At 34.1% G+C, this 23,180-nt stretch overlaps 1 long non-coding RNA gene across 3 annotated transcripts in view; it reads right to left on the reverse strand.

Moving 5' to 3' along the window:
- Positions 1–247: 247 nt before the first annotated feature.
- The window catches only part of LOC141512688 (uncharacterized), a 70,537-nt gene continuing 47,604 nt past the window's right edge, over positions 248–23,180 (reverse strand). For 2 of the 3 annotated variants that reach the window (XR_012475574.1, XR_012475573.1), the window contains exons 4-6: positions 18,487–18,670; positions 5,220–5,309; positions 248–1,841 (exon numbers count right to left, since the gene is read on the reverse strand). This is a non-coding gene — a long non-coding RNA (uncharacterized LOC141512688). The remainder of the gene's footprint in view (positions 1,842–5,219; positions 5,310–18,486; positions 18,671–23,180) is intronic. The other variant, XR_012475575.1, reaches the window with a different exon arrangement.

Genomic DNA, 23,180 nt, shown 5'->3' on the forward strand with positions numbered 1-23,180 from the left:
AAATGGAACAAGAAGAGTCAGATAGGACTGAACTATCTGAGAAACACAGTTTCATGCAGAATCATATAGTATCAAATGGATATATAAATATCTACACATATTTACATAACTGTGTATATATTTTCACCAATTTATGTGATACTGATATATATATATATATATATACATATATTTATATTTATGGTATCAATATCATATGTGTGTGTACATATATATGATAATGAACTCTTGATTTCCTTACCACTTATCTGGACTTGAGATAGTTAAATTACTAAACTTTTCTGGACAAGAAAAAGAGAGGCAATAGACTTAGTGACTGCCATAATCTCTTCCAATACTAAATGTAATATTCAAAGATGACTTGCAATTCTAAACCCAAGATCCTTTAAACTCAGTTCAGTTCAGCACTGAGCACAGAATCAGGCACAATTTAATCATTTAATAAATGTTTGTTGAATGAATGATTGAAGCTTCATTACTTTGGAATGTTCTTCCTTTTTGGATTGGTGTTTCCTTCATCCAACACCATAAAGGAGACACTGAGCACCTTGAAGGAAAATTCCAGTATGTGATTCAAGCTATTTATGGAATTTTCTGCTTCAGAGGGCTGGCTTTTGTAGAAAACAGGACACAAAATCTGCCTGTTTGGAGTAGGTGCCTCATAGTTCCCAGAGCATTGGAATTTTAGCTACCTTTATTAAAAAAGCAAAAACAAACATAAAGTTTTATTAAACAATTCAAATCCCAGTATCTCAAAAATACTTTCCATATACAAACCTTCCCTTGTTCCTAGTATCTGTCTGCAGGAGAATTGCTGGGAAGCCCCAATGTAGGCTGTCTACTTCTCACTAATGGTTAAATTTGCTACCTCTTCTGATGCTCCCCTAAGACATTAGCTGGCTTCATTAGCTTGGGCTCACCTATTTTATCAGAGGAGTTGAGCTTTAGTAATTCAGACAATAATTAGATGTAGTGCAAAATAGCTCCCGGCAATCGAGATGTATATTTAAAAGCACTTTAGACCAAATGTGCCAGTTTGCAGGATTTTTTTCCCCTTTCTATCTTCCACTTTAGAGCAGTTTCTGGACTCAAACAATCTTATAAATGAAAGAAAATTTAATCCTGCTTTAAACATATCATCACTTGGCAACATGGATGATAAAACTACATTCTCTCTTCTTTATGGAGAAAAGAAGGTGAAGGTTTTTATTTTTATGTATTTATTTATAATTTTACATTAATGCTTTGAGTTTTCATGCAAGGTGGATGAGAAATGAAGAAATCTGTTTTCCCCCTTCCTCCTGAATCAGTATCACTTTAATATTTTGTATTTAGTTGCCTCCATTAAAATGTTCTGAGTCTGTTTGTTTCAGGAATGCTAGGAAGGAATGCTCCCAAACTTATTATGGTTATGAAGCTTCCTACCTAGCAACCACCTTTATCCACAAGGTAATGGAGACATAAGGCTGTGTACTGGGACTCTTGCCTCTTGGTTACCTCAGCCAGGACTTCTATATTCTTTGGATAATGCCTAGCACACCACCACGTGCAATTAGATACTTTAAAAAAGCATTTAGATGATGACTTCATTTAAGATACAATGCTACTATAACTGAATTACCTCTTCTAACTCAAATAAGGGATAATTGCTTGAGATTTGGACCAGAAAGCTTTCCTATTTCATCTGATGCTTTTAAGCTCATAAAATATTGGCCCAGGATGTGTCCATTTAAAGCAGGGTTTCTTAACCTTTGTTGTGTCTTGGAACTCTTTGGCAGTCTCTCTGGTGAAGCTCATGGACCCCTTCTCAGAATCGTGTTTTAAATTCATTAACAAAATGCCTAGAATTTCAAAAAGGAAACCAAATATTAGTGAAATAAAGATACATACCCTCTGATCTAGCAATGCCACTACCAGGTTTATATCCCCCCCCCTTAAAAGGATAAATCAAAATAAAGGAAAAGGACCTTTTTGTTCAAAAATATTTATGGCAGCTCTTTTCTGGCTGCAGGGAGTTAGGAATTGAAGGAATTCCCATCAAATGGGGAATGATTGAAAAAAATTGTTGCTTATGATTGCATTGGAATATTATTCTGCTAAGGGAAATGATGATCTAGATGCCCTCAGAAAAACATGGAAAGACATACATTAGCTGATACAAAGTGAAATGTAGTGTGTACAAAGTAACTATTATTGTAAGATGATTAGTTGTGATCGACAGTTATTCTCGGGAGTACAATGATCCAAGACAACTCTGAAGGACATAGGATGAAAAATGCTATCCAACCTCAGAGAAAGAACTGAGAGTGTTTGAATATAGACTGAAGCAGGCTTTTCTTCTTTATTTTTCTTGAGGTTTTTATTTCTATCTATATTTTCCTTTCATAGTATGACTATCATGGAAATGTTTTTCTTGATTACACACGTGTAATCTATATTAAATTACTCGTCTTCTTGGGGAGTGGGGAGGGAGGAAGAGAGAATTTGGAACTCAAGGTTTTAAAGATGAATGTTAAAAACTGTTTTTATATTTAACTAGGGAAATGAAAAATACTAGACAAATGAATACAAAAAAGAAAGAAAGATGGTAGAAAGGAAAGAAGGAAGGAAGCATGGAAGGAAGGAACGAAGGAACGAAGGAAGGAAGGAAGGAAGGAAGGAACAAAGGAACAAAGGAAGGGAGGGGGAGGAAGAAAGGAAGAAGGATGTCAAATTAATCAAACTATCAAGAAAACTATTTTACAGAACTAGGAAAAATAGTAACAAAATCTGGAACATCAAAAGATAAATATTAAGGGAACTGATAAAAAAATTGCAAAGGGTGGCCTGAATACCTCATGTAAAACTATATTATAAAATGGCAGTCCTCAAACTTTCCTAGTACTGATTAAGAAATGGAATAATGGATCAGTGGATTGGAATAGGTAAAAAAGAACCAGTAGTAAATGACTATAATAATCTATTATATGACAAACACAAACATATTATATTCTGTAATAGGAATTCATTATTTGATTAAAAAAACCTCCTGGGAAAACTGGAAAATAGTATGGCAATAATTAGGCATAAACCTACATTTCGCACCCTATACTAAAATAAGGTCAAAATGGGTATAAAATTTAAACATAAAGGGTGATAGCATAGACCAATTAAAAGAACAAAAATTATATCATCTTTCGAATCTATGGTGAGGGGAGTATATGACCAAACAAGAAACAGGAAATATTACAAATTTCAAAATGGATGATGTTGACTATGTTAAATTAAAAAGGGTTTGCACAAATAAAACCAAGGCAACCAAGGTTAGAAGGGATGCAGTGGGAATAGATAGGTGGTGCAATGAATAGAGCATTGGCCCTGGAGTCAGGAGTACCTGAGTTCAAATCCGGTCTCAGACACTTAACAATTACCTAGCTGTGTGACCTTGTACAAGTCACTTAATCTTACTGCCTTACAAAAAAAAAAACAAAAAAAGAAGGAATGCAGAAAACTGGAAAATAATTTTCACAACTAGTGCTTCTGGTAAAGATTTCATTTCTAAAATATATAGAAAACTGAATCAAATTCATTAGATTACAATTCCTTGTCCAATCAATAAATTATCAAAGTATATGAGCAAGAAGTCCTGAAATGAAGAAATTGAAACTATTTATTATCATATGAAAAAATGTTACAAATAATTCTTGATAAGAGTTATGAAAATTAAAGCATCTCTGACATACCATCTCATACCTATCAGATTAAGTAAGATGACAAAAAAAAGGAAAATGATCAATATTGGAGAGAATGTGAGAAAATTAGAATAGTAGTGAACTTTTGGTAGAGTTGTGAACTGATCCACCCATTAGGAAGAGCAATTTGGAACTATGCCCAAAGGGCAATAAAATTGTGCATATCGTTTGATCCAGCAATACCACTACTAGGTCTGTATCTCAAAAACAAATTGGAAAAGTCTCATATGTCCAAAAATATTTATGTCAGTTCTTTTTATAGTGACAAAGAATTGGAATTTGAGGAAATGTTCATCAATTGGGAAATGACTGAAAATACTATGGCATATGAAAGTTATGGAGTGTTATTGTTCTGTAAGAAATCATGAACAGGGGCAGCTAGGTGGTGTAGTGGATAAAGCACTGGCCTTGGAGTCAGGAGTACCTGGGTTCAAATCCGGTCTCAGACACTTAATAATTACCTAGCTGTGTGTCTTGGGCAAGCCACTTAACCCCCATTTGCCTTGCAAAAAACTTAAAAAAAAAAAGAAATCATGAACAACCAAACTTTAGAGAATCACAGAAAGATTTACATGAGTTCATGTGACTGAAGTGAGCAGAACATCATCCACATTAGCTTCAATAATGTGAGGTGATTGACTATGATGGATGCTGTTCCTCTCAACATTTCAGTGATCAAGGATAATCCTGAGAGACCTGTTAAGGAAAATTCCATTCACGAGTAGAATACAAACTGAATCTGAATGCAGAGCAAGCTGCTATATTCACTTTAAAAAAAACAAAACAAAACAAAAACCTGCATTTTATTTTTTATGGACTTTACCCCCTAATCTTATTTCCTCTTTCACAACATGACTAATATGGAATTATGTTAAACACAATTGTACATATACAACTTTTAACAGTTTGCTGCCATAGGGATGGGAAAGGGCAGAGAGAGTGGTAGAAAAAATGTGGAACTCCTAAACATACAAATGGATGAATGTTGAAAACTATCCTTGTATGTAATAGGAAAAATTAAATAAAATTTCAATAAAGGTTAAAAAAGGAGGAAAAGAAAAAATAAAGAGAAAAAATAGTTTTCTACTGATGCATTTGAGAAAGAACTAAATTATTTATTAACAACATGTTTAAATAGTTAATAAAATCTTAGAACAATATTTGATTCCAAAAGAAATAAAAACAAAATAAAGATGCATTTTTCTCCATCTGATTTTATGGAAACTCTGAACTCTATCCCTAGGACATAATCCCTAGATGTAGACTAAAGTCAATTTAAAAAAAAAACAGATAGGGATTCTGAGATAAATAAACACACATTTATTCAAAGTCTGCTCTTTTTCAAACACAATGCAAATAGTCATTAAGGACACAAAGGCAAAAATGAATCAGTGCCTTCCCTCAATGAACATATATTCTTAATTATATGGCTTCAAAATATCCATGGCGCATGAGAGTTAGTAACGATTATACAATCATAGATTATACCTGTGATGGTAGAGGTCATGTACTCAAAATCCATCCTTTAAAATCTCTTATTTTGGGCTTTTCCTGATTTCCATAGTTGTTGGATATTCCCTTTAAAATCCAAAATTGGAAAGCACTTTTGAGGCCATTAAGTTCAAAATACTCATTTTACAGATGAAGAAACAAAATTGCACAGATTCAAACCGGTAGTAAGTATTTGAAGCATAATTTGAATCCAGTTCTCCTGACTATGCAAAACCCCATGCTGGATGGAGGACAATCAAAATTTTCTAAAATCTGTTTATCTATCTATCTATCTATCATCTATCTACTATCCATGCTAGAAAGACCCAGTAATGATGAGCTGGAATCAGGAAATACTTCATTTGAAATTCCACATCTGAATTTACTAAGTCTGTGTCCCTAGATAAACTTGCTTAATGTCTCTCACCCTTGGTTTCCTAATCTGGAAAATGGGACTGGTGATTTTATGGGGCCCTTTTGTATCTATTCAATAAAATAAATATGAAAATTAAGAGAGGGAAGGTACATAATATTTTACACAAATATTTACGTAAAAGTCAAGGTACTTAAGGTACTTTGTGAAAGTCATCATCATCATCATCATTGTTGCTGTTGTTGTTCATCCAATTCTTCATGACCCCAATCAGGGTTTTCGTGACAAAGATACTCAAATGGTTTACGATTACCTCCTCCAACTCATTTTACAAAAGGGAAAACTTAGACAAATGGGTTAAAGTAACTTGCCCTGAGTCACACAACTAGTCAGTGTTTGAGGCAAGATTTAATTTCAGCAAGTTGAATCGTCCTGACTCTTGGCCCAATACTCTAACTACAATGCTATCCTTTTCATCATTCTTATCATTTCTTCTTATTGTACTTCTTAATGATGAAAGAAAAGGATAGAATATGCCCCTCAAGTCGACCAATTGAAATTGAATATGTTTAAAGCAAAACATCTTATTGTCATTCAGTCCAATTTTTTTTATGTCATGGGCAAAATATTCATAATGCTAAGTCTCAACCAATATAATATATATTTTTTAAAAATTGTGATGATATTAAGTATGGGAGGGTAGGTGTGGTAAAAACCTAAATGACATTTAGAGATCATAGAATAATCAACTTAGATTTAAAAGGAACTTTAGGAAACTGAGGCCTATAGAAATCAACTGACATAGTCCTAATTTCTCTGACTCCAAGTCAAATATTACCCTCATCACAACTTTAAAATTGTCAATACTCTTCCATTTGAACTAAACATAAAGGTGAATAACCTAGCAAAGTAGGTGGAGTGATGCACTTGTGGTTAGATAAGTGTTTGATTCTCATAAGAGACTCTTACTGGCTATCTGAAAATTGGAAAGTACTTAATGTCTCTGACCTTTGTGCTCAGACTCTCAAGACTCAATACTTATCTCAAGACTATCCTAAATTTTATATGGGTGTGGATTTGCCTTGAGAAAAAGGAACATTTGAAGCATCTAGGTAACACAGTGGATAGAGCACTGGTCCTGGAATCAGGAGAACCTGAATTAAAATCTGGCCTCAAACACTTATTACCTAGCTGTGTAACTTTGGACTAGTCACTTAACCCCATTGCCTTGCAAAACGCAAAAAAAGGAACATTCATAGACTTTGCCATAGTAGTTGGGTTAAACTACTGAAATTCTCTAAGGTGGCTAGATAATCCACAGAGTTGCAATGGAGGCAAGATGTCCCAAGATAAAATCTGACCTCTAATACATATATGTTCCTGTTTAAAGGACTTCATCTCTGTTTGACTGACTTCACTTATAAAATGGGGATGATAGTATCAAAATAAAAAACCTACATTTCAGAATTGTTGTGAAGATCAAATGAGATTTTTAAAGAAATTTACAAACTAAAGAATTATGTAAATTCTAGTCATTGTTATCACATGTCAGAAAATGGTGTAAGGTGTCTTACATACAAAACTAAGTGGATATAGCATAAGACTTGGAGTCTAGAAAACAAACATATGTTTAAATCTTACTTCAGAAACTTAACAGTCAAGTCATCTAGGCAAGCAAGTGACTTATTTTCTCAGTTTTCTTATCTGTAAAAATGGGAATAATAACAGCAGCCCCTCTGGCAATGAATTAATCAATTTAGTCAATTTATCTCACAGGGTTGCCGTGAGAAACAAACTCAAACATTATGAAATTGTCATATTTTTATTATTATCATTATTGTTATTATTATTAATCTCCCACTGATCATTACAGGACTAACATTAAGAGTTAGATTCACGGAAGACAGAACATGCAGCCATTTGACTAGAATTTTCCTGCTTACTTCTTGCCTGGAGCAGAACACATTCCTTACTGTTTAACAAAAGATTCCTCTCTATGCATTAGACTCAAGGCAGGACATCAAGCTTAGGATCATAAATTTAGAGCTTGAAGGGACTTTAGTTGTGTGTCATTGCAACTCCTTTGTTTTATTGATGAGGAAACTGAGGTCAGGAGAGTATCTTCCCTGGCATCTATATAGCTTCTCACAGCATTTCTGAGACTTAATGGAAGGCTATATTCTAATTCATTAACTGAAAAGGATGTTCTAAGCCATCATAATACATTATCATGGATAGAGGAGAGAGTTCTCTTTATTAGACATACTAAGAAATGCTTCTGCTCTCACCTTGAGCAAACTTTTTTTTTTTTCTCATGATCATGTCTGAACCCATGGACATGTTTCCCTCCTGAAATGACTCCATACCCTTTCCTGGTGAACAGAATTCGAGTTGTATTGAACTGGCACTTCTCATTTTAATTTATGCATGAGTATGTACATTGTTTTTCTCCTGCAGTTCTCAAAGAATTTTATGGGCCATTACTGAGTGACTAAAATGGGTGCAGATTTTGCAAGCCTCTGCCAGAAGATGTTTATTACCATCATCATTCTTAGGAAAATCATGTTCCAGCAGGTTCAGGCGGTGTGCAAATCGTGGCACATGTGTGAATTGGCCATTTCACATCGCTCCTACAATATTGTCAGGAATAATAAAACCAGAGGAAAGACCTTAGGGAAGGGGATCAGCCACACATTAATTTGGTCCTGAAGCTTTGATGTGTGATCTTTGTTAAGCCCAGGGATGCAAAGTGCATATTGTTTTATAAACTTCCTGCCAATGACTGACACATTTTTGTCATTATTGTCGTTGTTGTTGCTATATTGCTGGCCATTTTTTAGAAGGTTACTATTACTTGGTGACTAGTGATGGCCTAGACGCATGATGTTAGCCAATTGTCCATGCACAACATCTGCTATTAGGTAATATCTAACTCTATGCCTTTTTTTAAAAAAAAAACATGATAGGGTGTTTTGCCAATGATGCTCCTTGACATTGCATAGACATGGATGGGAACCCTTTTCAGCCTTTTTTGTATTTCACTAAATACCACTGGTTTCTTTAGTATCAGCAGCAAACTGTTCATGTCTCCCTTTACTTATCTACAAATTTTCTCTTCAGGTCAAACTAGTAAAGTAAGTAGCTTCTAGATCATGCTTTACAAGGATCAATTTATAAATGAGAGAAGAATAAGAAAAGACATGATTGATGTCTTTAAATATTTGAATGGGATTTTTTCCCAAAAGAGTGATTATGACTTATTCCATTTTGATTATTATTTGATTATTATTCCAGAGAGAATAACTGGAAGTGATAGAAGGAAGCTCTATGAAACAGTGGAAGCACATTACCATTGGAGTCTCCAGAGAATCTTGGTTCATTTATGACATGAAAGGTTTGCACTAAAGAACCTTTGAAGCCTTCAGGTGCTAGATTCTAAATTAGAAAAAAAAATTAGGCTTGAAATAAGGGAAAAAAAATTATAACTTGATTCACTCAAAAATGAGATAACTCCAGGAGTGTGGATAAAATTTTAACAGCTGGTTCTACAATACAAACAAACCAAAATGTAAGCACGATACATTTTTAGGTTTCATCTCCACTGTTAGCATTTTGTCATTACTTAAATCTAGTCATTTAACAAAATAATAAATCAAGTCCTTATGTGTAGCATTTACTGATTTGCAAAAATCAGATGTTCAGTATGAGCATCTTGCAAGTCTATACAAACGGGTTCCTGAACATTTCTGTGTATCTTCTCACTTCAGCTATTCAATCAAATATGGTTTCTGTCTGTATTTGTAGGGATTTTTATTCAGGTCCATATAGAATTATATGGCTTTTGAGGTTCTTGGTATGTTGAAGAGTGAATGATCATAAGATTCAATTCCTTCTGCTCTGTAAAATACTTCCAGATTTTCATGTTTTCCAGTGAGCTCTTTTGATGAACATAGACAAAGTTCTTGTTGTCTGTACCAAAGCCACAACTGGCTATCTCTGTACATAGAAGAAGGGCAACTATGGTGAGAGTGAAAGATGAGTCTGACCTGGGTGAGGCTGCTAAGTGGAGCAAGCCACATTTTGCATGCTAAAGACCATTATGAAGTGAAGAGAAGGAAAGGGCCCTGAAAGGACATCTTGTTCACTATTGCCATCCTGGAAGGATGATCAAGAGAAGTGTCTCATCCCTGGGAGAGGTGCTAGAAGTATTCTGGAAACTTTCCACCATGAGCCCCACTTATCATACCTTTCCAGGATCAAATTTATAAAATTCACTATGTACTTTATCACTGCCTTAGGATACATTTTTTTTTTAATTCTTTGAACATCTTTTAATCTTTAATTCTTTTGTAAGGATGCAGATTCCTTGAGAGCAAGGAACATCTTGTATTCCTTGAAGATACTCCTACCCCACTCCCAGGAGCAGTCATTGTCTTTTGCAAGTAATAGTTGTTCAATACATATTTTTCTTGGATTTTAGAAAGTGGAGGGAAAAAAGCAGATTTCTGCACACTATACATTGGCTTCTAAGATTATAACTGGTAATCTCAAATAAGCAAACCAATTACAGAATAATACATTTTGACTTAGGTAGGTTCTAGTGAAATTGCTTAATTTTAAGAGATTGAAGCCCATCTAATGTCTAACACTAGATACAGAGTGATGGTTAAAACATAGAACTTCAAATTCAGCATTCTTTTCCACTGAACCACATGAACTAAATAATCATTCTCAAAGAGAATTTTCATCTCTGTATTTCTCAAATATACTTGCTGTTTCTTCTAGCCTGCAAAGGCACATGGGAGTTTAGAAACCGAGAACAATTTTCTAGTGGGGTGGCGGTGGAGCTAATCCCTGCAATAGAGACTGCATATAAGGAAGGAAGGAAACCAGAAGCATATAGTATTATATCTATATCTATATCTATATCTATATCTATATCTATATCTATATCCATATCCATATCCATATCCATATCTATATCTATATATTATCTATCTCTATCTCTATCTCTATCTATCTCTATCTATCTATATCATCTATATCCTCTCTCTCTCTCTCTCTCTCTCTCTCTATCTATCTATCTTTTTTCTAGTCTATATTGCAACAATGTTTTAAACAATGGGAGTGTTGAAGTATTTTTTACCTGCTTATTTCCATGTATTTAATACACTCCTACCAGAATGAAAACACCATTAGGTTAGGACCATATTTTACCCAACTACTCTATGTACTTTACCAGGAAGGGAAGCTTAGAAAACTTCAACATTCAAAACAATAACATGGTAATAATGAATCTTGTCCCTAGATTCAACAAATCAACTCTACAAGAGCAATATAAATGAAACTTGTCTTGAAAACACTTCATATGATGAAATCAAGATCTTTTTCATAAATAGAAATACATTTGAATTGATAGAACTATGTAGTTAACAAAAACTTATTATCTTATGTTGCAATAATGGATGAATATGGATTAAACCCAAGGGCTTATTTTCTCAAAATTCCTAAATCTTTATTATATGGTCCATGAATTAATAGACTTCACTGATAACATTGAATGATGGAAAAGGCAAGTTATCTTTGATAATTTCCCAAAATGAACATTATAGCTAGTTATCCAGTCCTTGGTTGCACAAGTGATGGAAAGTTCAGAAAGATATAAAAGTGTATGGTAGCTTTCATTCATTAAATTCTTTTTTTAGGTTTTTACAAGGCAAACAGGGTTAAGTGGCTTGCCCAAGGCCACACAGCTAGGTAATTATTAAGTGTCTGAGACCAGATTTGAACCCAGGTACTCCTGACTCCAGAGCCGGTGCTTTATCTACTTTGCCACCTAGTCGCCCCTCATTCATTAATTTCAAATGAGGTTTTGATTCAGTGGATCAAAATACAGTTTCTAAGGGGCATCCACTAATAAAGAATCTCCCTTGTAAATTATAAAATCAAAAAGTTAGTCAAAAGAGCTAAGTTAAACACTCACCACATATATTTACTAGCTATGTGACCTCAGGTAAGTTACTTAAGTGCTTTCAGCCTCAGTTTCTTCGTCTTTCTGATGGGGTTACTTCACAGGTTGTTATAAAGATCAAATGAGATGACATATATATATACGTATATAAAGTTTTTTAAATGTTTTACAAATCTTAATGTGGTATATATTAGTTATTATTGATGTTATATATCATATATATAATATATAAATAATATAAATATATATGTAATATAAATAAAAATTATAAAATATTTAAGTTATTAAAACAGTTATTGACCTTTTAAAAGATTAATTAATGATGGAAAATAGTTTTTCTTTGATATTAAATGAGACACAAATATTTATATATATATATATATGTATGTATATTCACTAAATCCATGAGGTATGCTCTTCTTAGAATGTAAATAGAAGAAAGATTCTCATGCTTATGATGGTTTCCCCAGATGTTTCTTGGGGAAACTCTTTGATTAAATAATAAAAAATGCAAGAAATTGCTCTCATTATAAATTCTTATTAAAAATAGGTAAAACTATTGATCTCCCTTGTTATAACATGCAATCAAATGGATAATTCATTGTGTTAGTCCATCTGAGGAACAAACTCTCTCTATCCCTCTTTTTCTCTCTCTGAAGAAGAGAATAAGCTGTTCTACATTTGAAATTAATTAGTATTTTCAATTGTACTAAGTGACTCACTGCCACCAAAGATCATTGAATAACAATATTTCTTCAGTAATATTATGTGTTAATGACTTATGGAAACCCATGACCTCAGAAAAATCAAAACTACAGGTTACCTAATTGACAATGAAAATATGTAAGGCAGATGTCACTAGATTGCAACATATTATCAATGGTGAAAATTCTTACGTATTCAAAGATGGTTTAGTCCAGAGTTTGCAAGGCTCACTCAAATTCAGTATTGAAAACGTCATTTAATCCATATATGTAAATATGTGAGACTATTCCTACCATACTCACTTTAGATACATTTCCTGATACCGATGCCCTTATGGTTAACAAGATTACAGTCTAGCTACTTGTTAATTGATTTCCCCAAAGGTCCCCCTCTACTTGGTTCTTATGATTCTGCTCAGCAACATTGATCAGACATAAAATTGGAGACTTTTTGAGTTCTAGGCTCTCAGTTATAGTACCTATTTCACCATCTGCCCACACTACTGATATCTATACTTTGCCATGTACTTAAAGGGCTTAGGACCCACATGCTTCCATGTTTGTGAATAATAAACTGCCAGTATTAGGGTCCTTGGGAAGGGGTGTTTCTTCTTCTTGGTATTTTACTCATAAATATGACTATTGTTAGAAAGTAATTAATGATCAATTACAAAATGATCTCAAAAACCAGTTAAAAACAAATAAATATTTTATATAAGAAATGTGTGACTGGGAGTGATCTAATAGAATGAGAAAGAAGGGTAACAATCTCAGAGTCATATTGGACCTCTGAAATAGAAGAAATAAAACTGCTCTATAAACTGGAATATACTCTTTGGGCAATTTAAATAAATATATTATAAATCACCCAGGGTAAGAAGACATTAAAATTATATTCCTACAGGTGGAGGTACAGTTATACTAATCAACTTAGGTTAAATAAAGTTCCAAAAACTATACTTTGTTCCAACAACCCCATATTTCAGGCTATGTTCATCTTGGGGAGCCATATTTTAAGAATTACATTATTGAAATAAAGCATAGCTAAACAAAGATGATCAAAAAGGGTAAGGTACTTTAAACCATGGTTTTTTGGTGCCACCTGGAGATGATTAGTCTGGGAAAAAGATGTGTGGAGACTTATTGAGAGTATTTTCCAAGTATCTGGAAGACTATATTTGTGAGAAAGATCCAACTATGTTTATGTAAGCTTGTCAAAAAGACATGCATCAATCAAAAATAAAAAGGAGAACTATTGTAGGTAAGTTCCACAGTAAGGGAATTTCAGTTCAGTACGGGGAAGTACATTTTAACAGAGATATTGAGATATCCAAAGATTGATCGGTTTGTTTCTTATGATCATATGTAAGGGATCATAGACATTCTTCAGGCTAGACCTTTTTAGCCCAAAATGTCAAACAAGTTGTAAATAGCAGCTCCTCTGATTCCATATTTGCTATTACTGTTCCTGAACCATATTGCCTCTTAAGGTAATGAGCTCTTTGATCTTGGAAAAATTAAAGAAAAGATCAAATGACTGTGTTGGGAATGTTATAAATATTGTTCCAATTGAAGGCAGGATTGAATTAGTAGTGTATCCCATGATCTTTGTACATAAATCAGTGCATATGCTAGCACATATGTAGTATGAGGGGATTTTGACCTAGAAGCTTTGGGTTCTAATCTTTGTTCTTCCACTTACGAGCTCTGTGAACCTGGAATATACACTTGGTCTAGCTGTACCTCAATTTCCTCTTTTATGATTAAAGGAACTATATTCAATGACCTTTTAGGTCATACCTAGCCTTAAATATCTTAACATTTTTGTAAATGTGCATATACACAAATTTATACACAGAAAATGCATGCACCTAACAAATATATTATAATTTATAATATTATATATATATATGGTTGTACAAATGAATGTGATGATGAAGATATAGATATATTACTATACACATATTATATCTGTCATCTTTATGTAGATAACAAGTCTCAGATCTGATTTTACAATTCTAAACTTTTTCCTCATCTCCATCCTTGCATCTTGATTACTTAATGAACATTTCAAACTGGATGTCTTCAAGAAACCTTTTACTTTATGTACACAAAATCAAGATCATTTTACCCCCTTCCCCCCAAAAAATCACCTCATTTCAACTTGTCTTGAAAGTATCACTGTTCTCCTAGTTATTCAGGCCCACAATGTGTGTATGTATCACTTTTGATCCCTCTTTCTTTCTCAATACCCAAAAACCAATCCCTTGCCAAGATCTGTAATTTTTTTCCCCTTTCTTATCATGTCTCATCTACTTTCTCCTTTTTCTTTTGATACAACCACCATCCAGGTTCTGACCCCTAATACCACATGCATGAACTCTCATGTTAACCTTCTGATGGATCCATGTTATGTTCATTCTTTCCCAAATTCAGTCCATCATAAATTTAGAAGCAATATTAATATTTGTAAAATGTTCCTCTATTTGTCTTTTAAAACTTTTAAAAACTGGCTCCTCCTACCTTTCTAGTCATCTGTTAAACTTACTTTGTGATCCAGTGACACTAGCCTTTTTGAATTTCTGTGTATACAACACTCCTCACACCCAGTCTTTTTGATGGCTGTCCCCTAGGACAAACTTTTTTTTTAATTTATCCTCTTGGTTTCCTGATCTTCCCCTATTTTTCATGTAAAGTCCCAACTTCTAGAACTAGGCTTTTTCATTCCTTCATCTTTGTGTCCTCTCTCTGAGATGATTTCTAGTATGGGTTTTATATGTATGTGTATGCATGCATACATAAATAAATGATAGCATGTTGTTTCTTTCAGTAGACTTTGAACTCCTTGGGAATAGAGACTGTTTTTTTTTTTTAACTTTTCTTTGTAACTAATGCCTGACACAGTAGTAATGTAGCAACCAATGAATGCTTATTAGTTTGACTTAACTCTCTAAAGAAGCTCATCTGTGCATACTCATCAAATAAAACTAGGTATTTATCCTCAATTTTTTAATCTCCATTTTTAATTTTGATTATTATTTTGGGGGGAGAGATGATAACTTTGATAGGATTCTATTATTGCAGGAGATGGTGGGTAAGCATGAACTAGGTTTTACTGTTGACACAGGCTTGTCTTCTCTCTTTCCAATATTTTTCACTTATTCCCAAGCTTTTTAGGACTGTAGGAATCGCAACTATATTGATCTAAGATTCTTTAGTTATCTTACTCACACATCATCATTTACTCACCTGATGTCATTGAATGAGTCATTAGCACAATTAAAAATAGAAAATGAAGTCCCTGACTTCAACCTGTTCCCCCCCCTTTTATTCAAACTAATTTGGGAGGCAACATAAAATAATAGGAAAGGCCATGGAAAAATCTCTTCTAGAGAAATGAACCTACTCATCCATCAGGAGGACATGATCTGACAGTTTTGGTGACAGATTTACTCAACTCTATCTCACCTGATTTCCTTCAGGATCAATGTCATCCATATTACAACGAGGTGGCTGGTGATGCTACTGCTGTAATCTCAAGACTTGCAAAAAAAGGTAGAAACTTAATAAACATTGATTGAGTTGCGTTCAAGCATAGAAACATGAGGAAATGTTAACTAACCCGTTTAAAGATGACACTCCTGGTCTTGACCTCTTTAGTACTCTAAGCTAATATATAGGTCCAGGAGCATTACTGGAGTCAAGGTTAATTGTTGAATTTTCAGTTTGAGCATTTATATATTGGGAATTTGCAATCACTTCATAATTGAGTTCTTCAGAAGAACACAATCACACAGAATACCCACTTAAATTTAATGTAGACAACAATTCTCAGATCTTATTTTACAGTTCTAAACTTTTTTTTTTTCCACTTAAATTTAAATTAAGACATTCCTCAGTATTAGCTAGATGATGCAGTGGTCAGAGTGTTAGAGTTAGATTTAGGAAAATTCATCTTCCTGAGTTCAAATCTGGCCTAAGATGCTTATAGGTTTTGTGACCATGGACAAGTCACTTAACCCTTTCATCTCAGTTTCCTCATCTGTAAATTATTTTGGAAAAGGAAATCACAAACCACTACACTATCTCTGACAAGCAAGAAAAGTGTAAGTTGTGACTGTGAACTTAGTAACAACAACATAGGTGGAACAATGTCAATTATTTTTGCTTGTCTAAACTTGGGAAAGTCTTAACAATGCAGATAAAATTTAAATGTGTGTACTGATTGTCATTTTTTTTCTCTTCCTAGACCCTGGTTGTTAAATGTTTGCCAGCACATCAGCAAGCAGAGCTCAACATTTAGGGGCTTTCCTCTTACTAAATCCATAACAAAGAATGAGTATTTCTTAGTGGAATAGGAGAGCAACCTTTGGCTAAAGGAAAGGTGAGACATATGTGAAATTTTCCTTCTTAATTTATTAGCCTCTGAAACCTTTTGTTCAGATATTAAAGCAAGTAAGTGTTCATATAATGAGGAGTTTCCAAAAGAACCTGTGTTTTCCTCTCAGATGATGTTGGAGATATATCTGTCTTAATCCTTTTGGCATGTTAAGGATGGGCTTGGCGTCTTTCTGAATTCGAATGTGAATCATAATGTTCAATTTTGTCTTTAAAATCCTTTGTGATTTGAACCCTAATTACTTTAGCAATCATATAACCTCCTTGGGAATTTTGTAGTGGTAGGTGATCAGAAAACAAGTATGAATCATACAATTTGAGAGCTCAAAGAGATCACTGACTCCAACACTCTCATTTCACAGATGAAAACACTAGCAATCAGAGAGAACTTCCCAGAGGTCACACAACTAGAAAATGTCAGAGTCAGGATTAGAATATAAATTCACTGACATATCTATTATGGAATTACATGCATGTACAAAATGAAAGAGAATCTTGTGACCTTGGACAAGTCATTGAACCTTGTGATGATTCTGTTTTTTCATCTGTCAAATGAAGCAATAGAACCAGAAGGCCTCTTAGCTCCCTGTCAGCTCAAAATATTTATGATTCCAAGATTAAAAGAAAATTATCTCAAAGATGGAGCTGTCTTGCAGACTTTTAAAAGGTTTTACAATTATAATAATATTCAAATACTATATTGGAATAAAAATTAGCCTGGAATAGGAAACTTGTAGATAAAAATATTCCTTCCATAAATGATGGTGGGCACCTTCTCTGGAATTGAAATTGCTTAGGACATTGAGAGACTATGTCTTTTCCAGGAACCTTTAAGAGGTGGAGGTAAGACTTTATTCAAAGCAGACCTGGAATAGCACAGGCTCTTGGTTTCTTCTCTCAATTTTCACTTCTGCTAGCATATTGACTTTTTCAAAGAGTCGCTATTACTTATTTATTACATCATTTAGGCTTCAAAGCTGCTATGTGAGGCAGTGGATAGAATACTAGATTTGGAGTTAGGAAAATCTGAGTTCAAATCCAGCCTCAGACATTTACTATCTATATGACCCTGGAAAAATCACTTAACCCCTCGCTATCTCAGTTTCCTCAGATGTCAAATAGGAATAAAACACCAACTTTCCAGAGTAGTTGTGCATTAAATAAGATATTTGTAAAAGGCTAAGCATGTGTTTATGCATAAGGCAAATGTTCCTTCCCTTCTCTTCCCCTTTAATGGTTATCTCTGAGCGTTGGTCACATCTATTATCCTTCAAAATGCCCTATCTGGTGTGTTTTCTCCAATATAAATTGATGAATTAATATCTACCAAATCACAATGAAAATAAATTAGCTTTTTAAAAAGAAGGATCATTTCTGATAAGGTAATAAAATAATCTCTTCTTCCTTTCTCTTCCTCCCTCCCCCCACTTGAAATACAATCTCTTTCCTTCATATCTGTTTGTCCCTTGGAATGATTGAATTAAAAGTAATTGCTATGGGAAATTAGGTGTCAAGTGGCTATAGTGCCAGGTCTGGAGTCAGGAACATTTATCTCCCTGTGACCTTAGATACTTACAAGTGGTGTGACCTTGGGCAAGTCATTCAACAGGAATGGCAAACCACACCAGGATCTTTGCTAAGAAAACTCCCAAATGGGATTGTGGGAAGTTGGAAATAACTGAACAACAAATGAAATATAGCCTTCAGCTCTGAGGAGTATTTCCTGTCTCTGTGAGTCCTTTCATATACTCTTGAAGTACTCATCAATTTAATTTCTATATGTGATATATTTAATTGATGAATTTCTCCCTTGCTTACCTAGGTTTGGCAAAGAAGGTTACTCCTCAGGGCTCGCTCTACAGCAGACTTGGGTGCCATTGTCCCAAACACTAAGACTTCAGTTGATGAAAAGATTCTGGCTCCCATTTATGCTTCTCCATGCCATACTGTTTATCAGATCTCTCACAGGTCCTTTTGAACTCCATATCTCAGGTCCTGTGATCTTGAATAATTTATGAATCATTATATAATAAAGCAGAGCAAAAGTATTTGAGAGAGTTATAACAACATACTATAAATGACCTTTGAGAAAAGAATGGTGAAGACGATATCCGAGAATTTACTACAGAAAATAGAACTTAAAAATAAATCTTTAAAACTAATAGGATCTGAAAGGGTAGATACAAGGAAAGGAAAGTTCTGGCATCCTTGGTGTAGGGAATAGAATGAAATAAGTAGACTCCTCTCTCAAACTCCATATTATAGGACATAAATAATTTAATTTTGTTATAGAAATTGATTCCTTTACAATATTACCAAATTGTTGGTCCCTTTAATTACCAAATTGAAGAAAAAAGAGAACATATGTTCATGGTGGGGGTGAAAGTCAACACTAAGCTCAGATTGTGAGCAGAAAGTACTGGACATTGGGGGCTAGGATTACATCATAGTCCTTTGAAACCCTGGAGGAATACTGTATCTTCTTCAGTCTTATCTTCCTTTGTTTAAGACATCTAAACTTGAAGTGTATTTTTGTTTCCTGCCACTGAGATAGTTATTTGCCCTTTTCAAGTGATGTTTAGAAAAATCACAGCAGATACATAATGTGTCCAAGACCTGAAAAAAGTCAAATGACTTGATTTTTTTAAGCAAAGTGAATAATATGGAACCTGTGAAATAGAAGCTAGTGTCTTGACTTCAGTGCTTAGAAAAAATTCCAAGATAGTTTTTTTTTTAAAGGTGGTTAATGATTTTAGGCTGTATTAAGAGAGCTTGAATTTCCAGAACTATGTAAATAAGAGTTACATGGTAAATGTAAAAATCAGACCACTTATGATGTAATATGTTTCATCTGGGCATCACAGTTTAGAAAGGGCATCCTTAAGCTGTGGAGCATCCATAAAAGGTCAAATCCAGAATGAATAAAGGCCTTCTATTTATCTTATTATCTACCTATTCAATTGAGCCATATTTTTTTCTCCACTGATTTCTGTTTGGAACCTATGAAAGTAGATTGAAGTACCTAGGATTGTTTCCTGAAGAGAAGACTTGGGGATGACAAAGCAAGCTCGAGGTAAATAGAGACAAACTCTATGAAGTTGTCTTTGTGGGGATAACTAAGTACAGGAAGGTATAACCTTTTTTTTTCTTATTCTCAGAGGAAAGAATTAAAACTGGTAGAAACTAGTTTAAGAGGCAGATCTTGATTTAAGAAAACTTCATAATGCACACACCTATCCCATGGAAAGGTCTTCTGGAGATAATGAAGTGCTCTTCATTTTTCTAAAGTTCTTTGAGCAAAAGGTGGATCATTGTTATGCATGTTGTAACTTGCATTGTTATGTAGATAAGATAGCCACTGAAGCACATTCTGATCCTGAGATACTATGATCCTTATTATACTCAAAGATATAATTCCTGAATGATTTATAGAAGCCTTTGAATGAATCTATTTAGTCAACAAATAAAAACCTGCTCTTGAGTAAGATTGTTATTGTCTTTGAAAAAATATCTTGCCCCTGTTTTTTCTCCCTTTCTTGTTTCTCTTTATTTATTTATTCATTTACTTTTACTCTTTTGAAATTGACAAATTAAAAAAAATGAGAATTTTCATATGTGCAGAACAGAAAAAAATGATTGTACAGGATGCTAAGTTTCTCGCATAGAGCATGCACTTTTCAAAGTACAATAAATTCAACAGAGTAGTTTTAAAGTTGTCCTATTCTGGATCTCCTTCTGAAATTTCATTTATTTTTCTATAATTTTATAAATTGATAAAAAACTTTTTTTTCTTTTTAGCATCATTAACACTAATCCTCTCTCCCTTCTGCTTAAAAATGCTATCCCATAGCCCCCATCATAAAAATAAGCATAATCAAGCAAAACAAATCCATGCATTCATTATGGAGCTTGAGTTTCTCATTCCTCTGTGGAGAGTTGGGTAGTGTATTTCATTGCTCATCCCCTGTCATCATACTCATTAGATCAATGAAGTTAAGTCTTTCAAGCCTTACATTTTTCTAATAATTATATAGATTCTTTCCCTGGTTCTGGTCGCTTCACTCTACATTAACTTTTCAAAAAAGTTACAGTCTCTCTCAACTGATATTTATTCTGAATCCTTGGAGAGGCTAAGGGAGATGTGGTTGCCATCTTATTAAGTACTTTGAGATTTGAGTACTTTTACCCAAAGATCTTACAAAATATATTTAAATTCAAATTAAAGCAATATGTTTTCTTGTAGGTTGGAACTAGATTTATAAAAAAAAATCTCACATGAGCAAAAAGCTTTAAATTAAACTTCAGTGACATAGCAAACCAGGTCAGAAAAATGTGGATACCTCTAAATTCAACTACCACCCACAGGCAACAGAAACATTTCACAACCTATGTACCAGCTAGCCACTGCCAATGGGGTAGTTTAAACAACTCCTCTAGGGCCAATTTGAAAGGGTAAACATGAGAGAAGCTTTTATTAATGCTTCCCTTCATCACAAAAGCAATTTCCCACTGTCATCTGAGCTTTTTACGATGGCCCATACCAGCGGAAACCATTCCAGTTTGTGTCTGACTGTGAACCAAGTGGTATTGAGTGGAAAAGAAAACAAATCAAATGATTAAAATGGTATCTCCCCAAAATGTACATTTCAATACAGATTTAAAAACATGTGAAACATCCTCAGTTTGCTAAGAAGTCAAAGCAAAGAAACTGATTTTTCTCCCTTTTCTCAATGAACCATTAGGTATTAGGCTCAGTTTCCAGCATGTGTGTGTTCTCTCTCTCTCTCTCTCTCTCTCTCTCTCTCTCTCTCTCTCTCTCTCTCTCTCTCTCTCTCTCTCTCTCTCCCCACTAGTTTTTATCTATCCATTTCTAAGCACTCTCCTGATACCACACCAAATTGGTATATTTTCTTACTGTTTTAAAGCTAAATGATCATAGCATGGTAGTTAACTTGAGCCAGTATTATTAGTCCATTGATTGACTTTTTCTGTTTTGAATGCCACCATTTGGCAAACAATAGGGTTAATTTTTTTTCTTCCTAAGTCACTAACTACCACACCTGTCAACCATCAAGGCAGAGACTGCCAGAAACCAATGAGGATGGGCTCAGCTGGAGCAAATTAGTCTATCCTGAGGAGGTCCACTATATGAGAAGTGAGCTCTTGACTATGTTTCTATGGGGTTTTGGCAAATCCAAGAGCTCAATTGCTATAGGCAAAAGGGGGTTGTTGATACTCCAAGGACTTCAAAACCCTCTTTCCCTGAGCTATATGTGTGTCTTCATAGATAAACCCATGTAAGTGCATGGATCCTGGCCTTTGATGACAGCAAAGAAGTCTAATTTGGCCCATGTTTATGAGAAATATGAAATTATATATAAAAAATGAGAAACAATTCTGGTACCATGGAGAGCAATGATGAAAGGAGCATTTTAGCTAAGTCATTCTTAAGGTAACAGAATCATATAATTCTTGACCAAAAACATTTAATGATTTTCATCAAAGCATCTTTTTTTTTCAAAGGAGTCCCAATTTCTGACAATTTGACAATCATATGGATGGATGGTTGAGTAAGAGGATCCAACAATGAATAATTGGAGGTTGGCAGTGAATTGGACAATGGCCTTGAACATTTGCTACAATACTGCCATCTATTTCTTTAAAATAAAATTTATTTAAAATTAAATTATAAGAATTTTGACCATGATATACTTCTATCTACATCCATGTCTATAAAAGATTTCCTTGTATTTCCTTTCTATATAAGGGAAAGAGTGATGGAGTTAGGTAATAACTGTAACCCTAACCCTAACCCTCTCTTTGTATCTCCCATTCTTTTGGTATTTTTTCAACTTTTAGTTCTTTATGTAAACTGAAATTTGGAGGCAAAGAAAAGTTAGATTTTATTCTTAGAAAAATTTTTAAAAGTTGAAAGAGAAGAAGTAGAGTTATTTCAATATTAGTTTTACTTTTGGGTCTTGGTCAGTTTCCAAAATGATGCCTAGGATGACTGCTTCTGGCAAAACCAGAAGTGAAACATTTCAATGAGTACTGTTTTTTCCTTTCTTTGTACTGAGCAGAGATCCCTTATTTTAAATATCATTTGCAACTTGCCACAGTGATTCTACAGGCCAGCACGAATTCTCATTACTGAAGAAGAAAGGTAAATATACTTAATTGGTGGGAAAAGTTAGGTATGTTGACAATGGCTTAATTACAGTCTACCACCAAATGCTACATTAGTATAGAAGGGGAAAAAAAGCACATCTTCAAATGGTAAAATGAAATGACATTTTGGCTTTTCAAAAGTTCCATAGCTCTGCTGGGTCATGACTTAATGTCTCACACACACTATAAGCCTCATTAATAGTAAGGATATAATGAAATCAATTTTGGAAGCATCTTTTCTTTTCCTAGGGCTCTCTATTTAGTTATTGAGTTTCTTTGAAGGGTAAGAGGGCAATTGAAGGGATAAGCTTCGGATCTGGCCCAGCACAGTCATACAAAGCAAA

Source organism: Macrotis lagotis, chromosome 2 (assembly GCF_037893015.1).
Source record: "Macrotis lagotis isolate mMagLag1 chromosome 2, bilby.v1.9.chrom.fasta, whole genome shotgun sequence".
In the NCBI taxonomy this organism is placed as follows: Eukaryota; Metazoa; Chordata; class Mammalia; order Peramelemorphia; family Peramelidae; genus Macrotis; species Macrotis lagotis.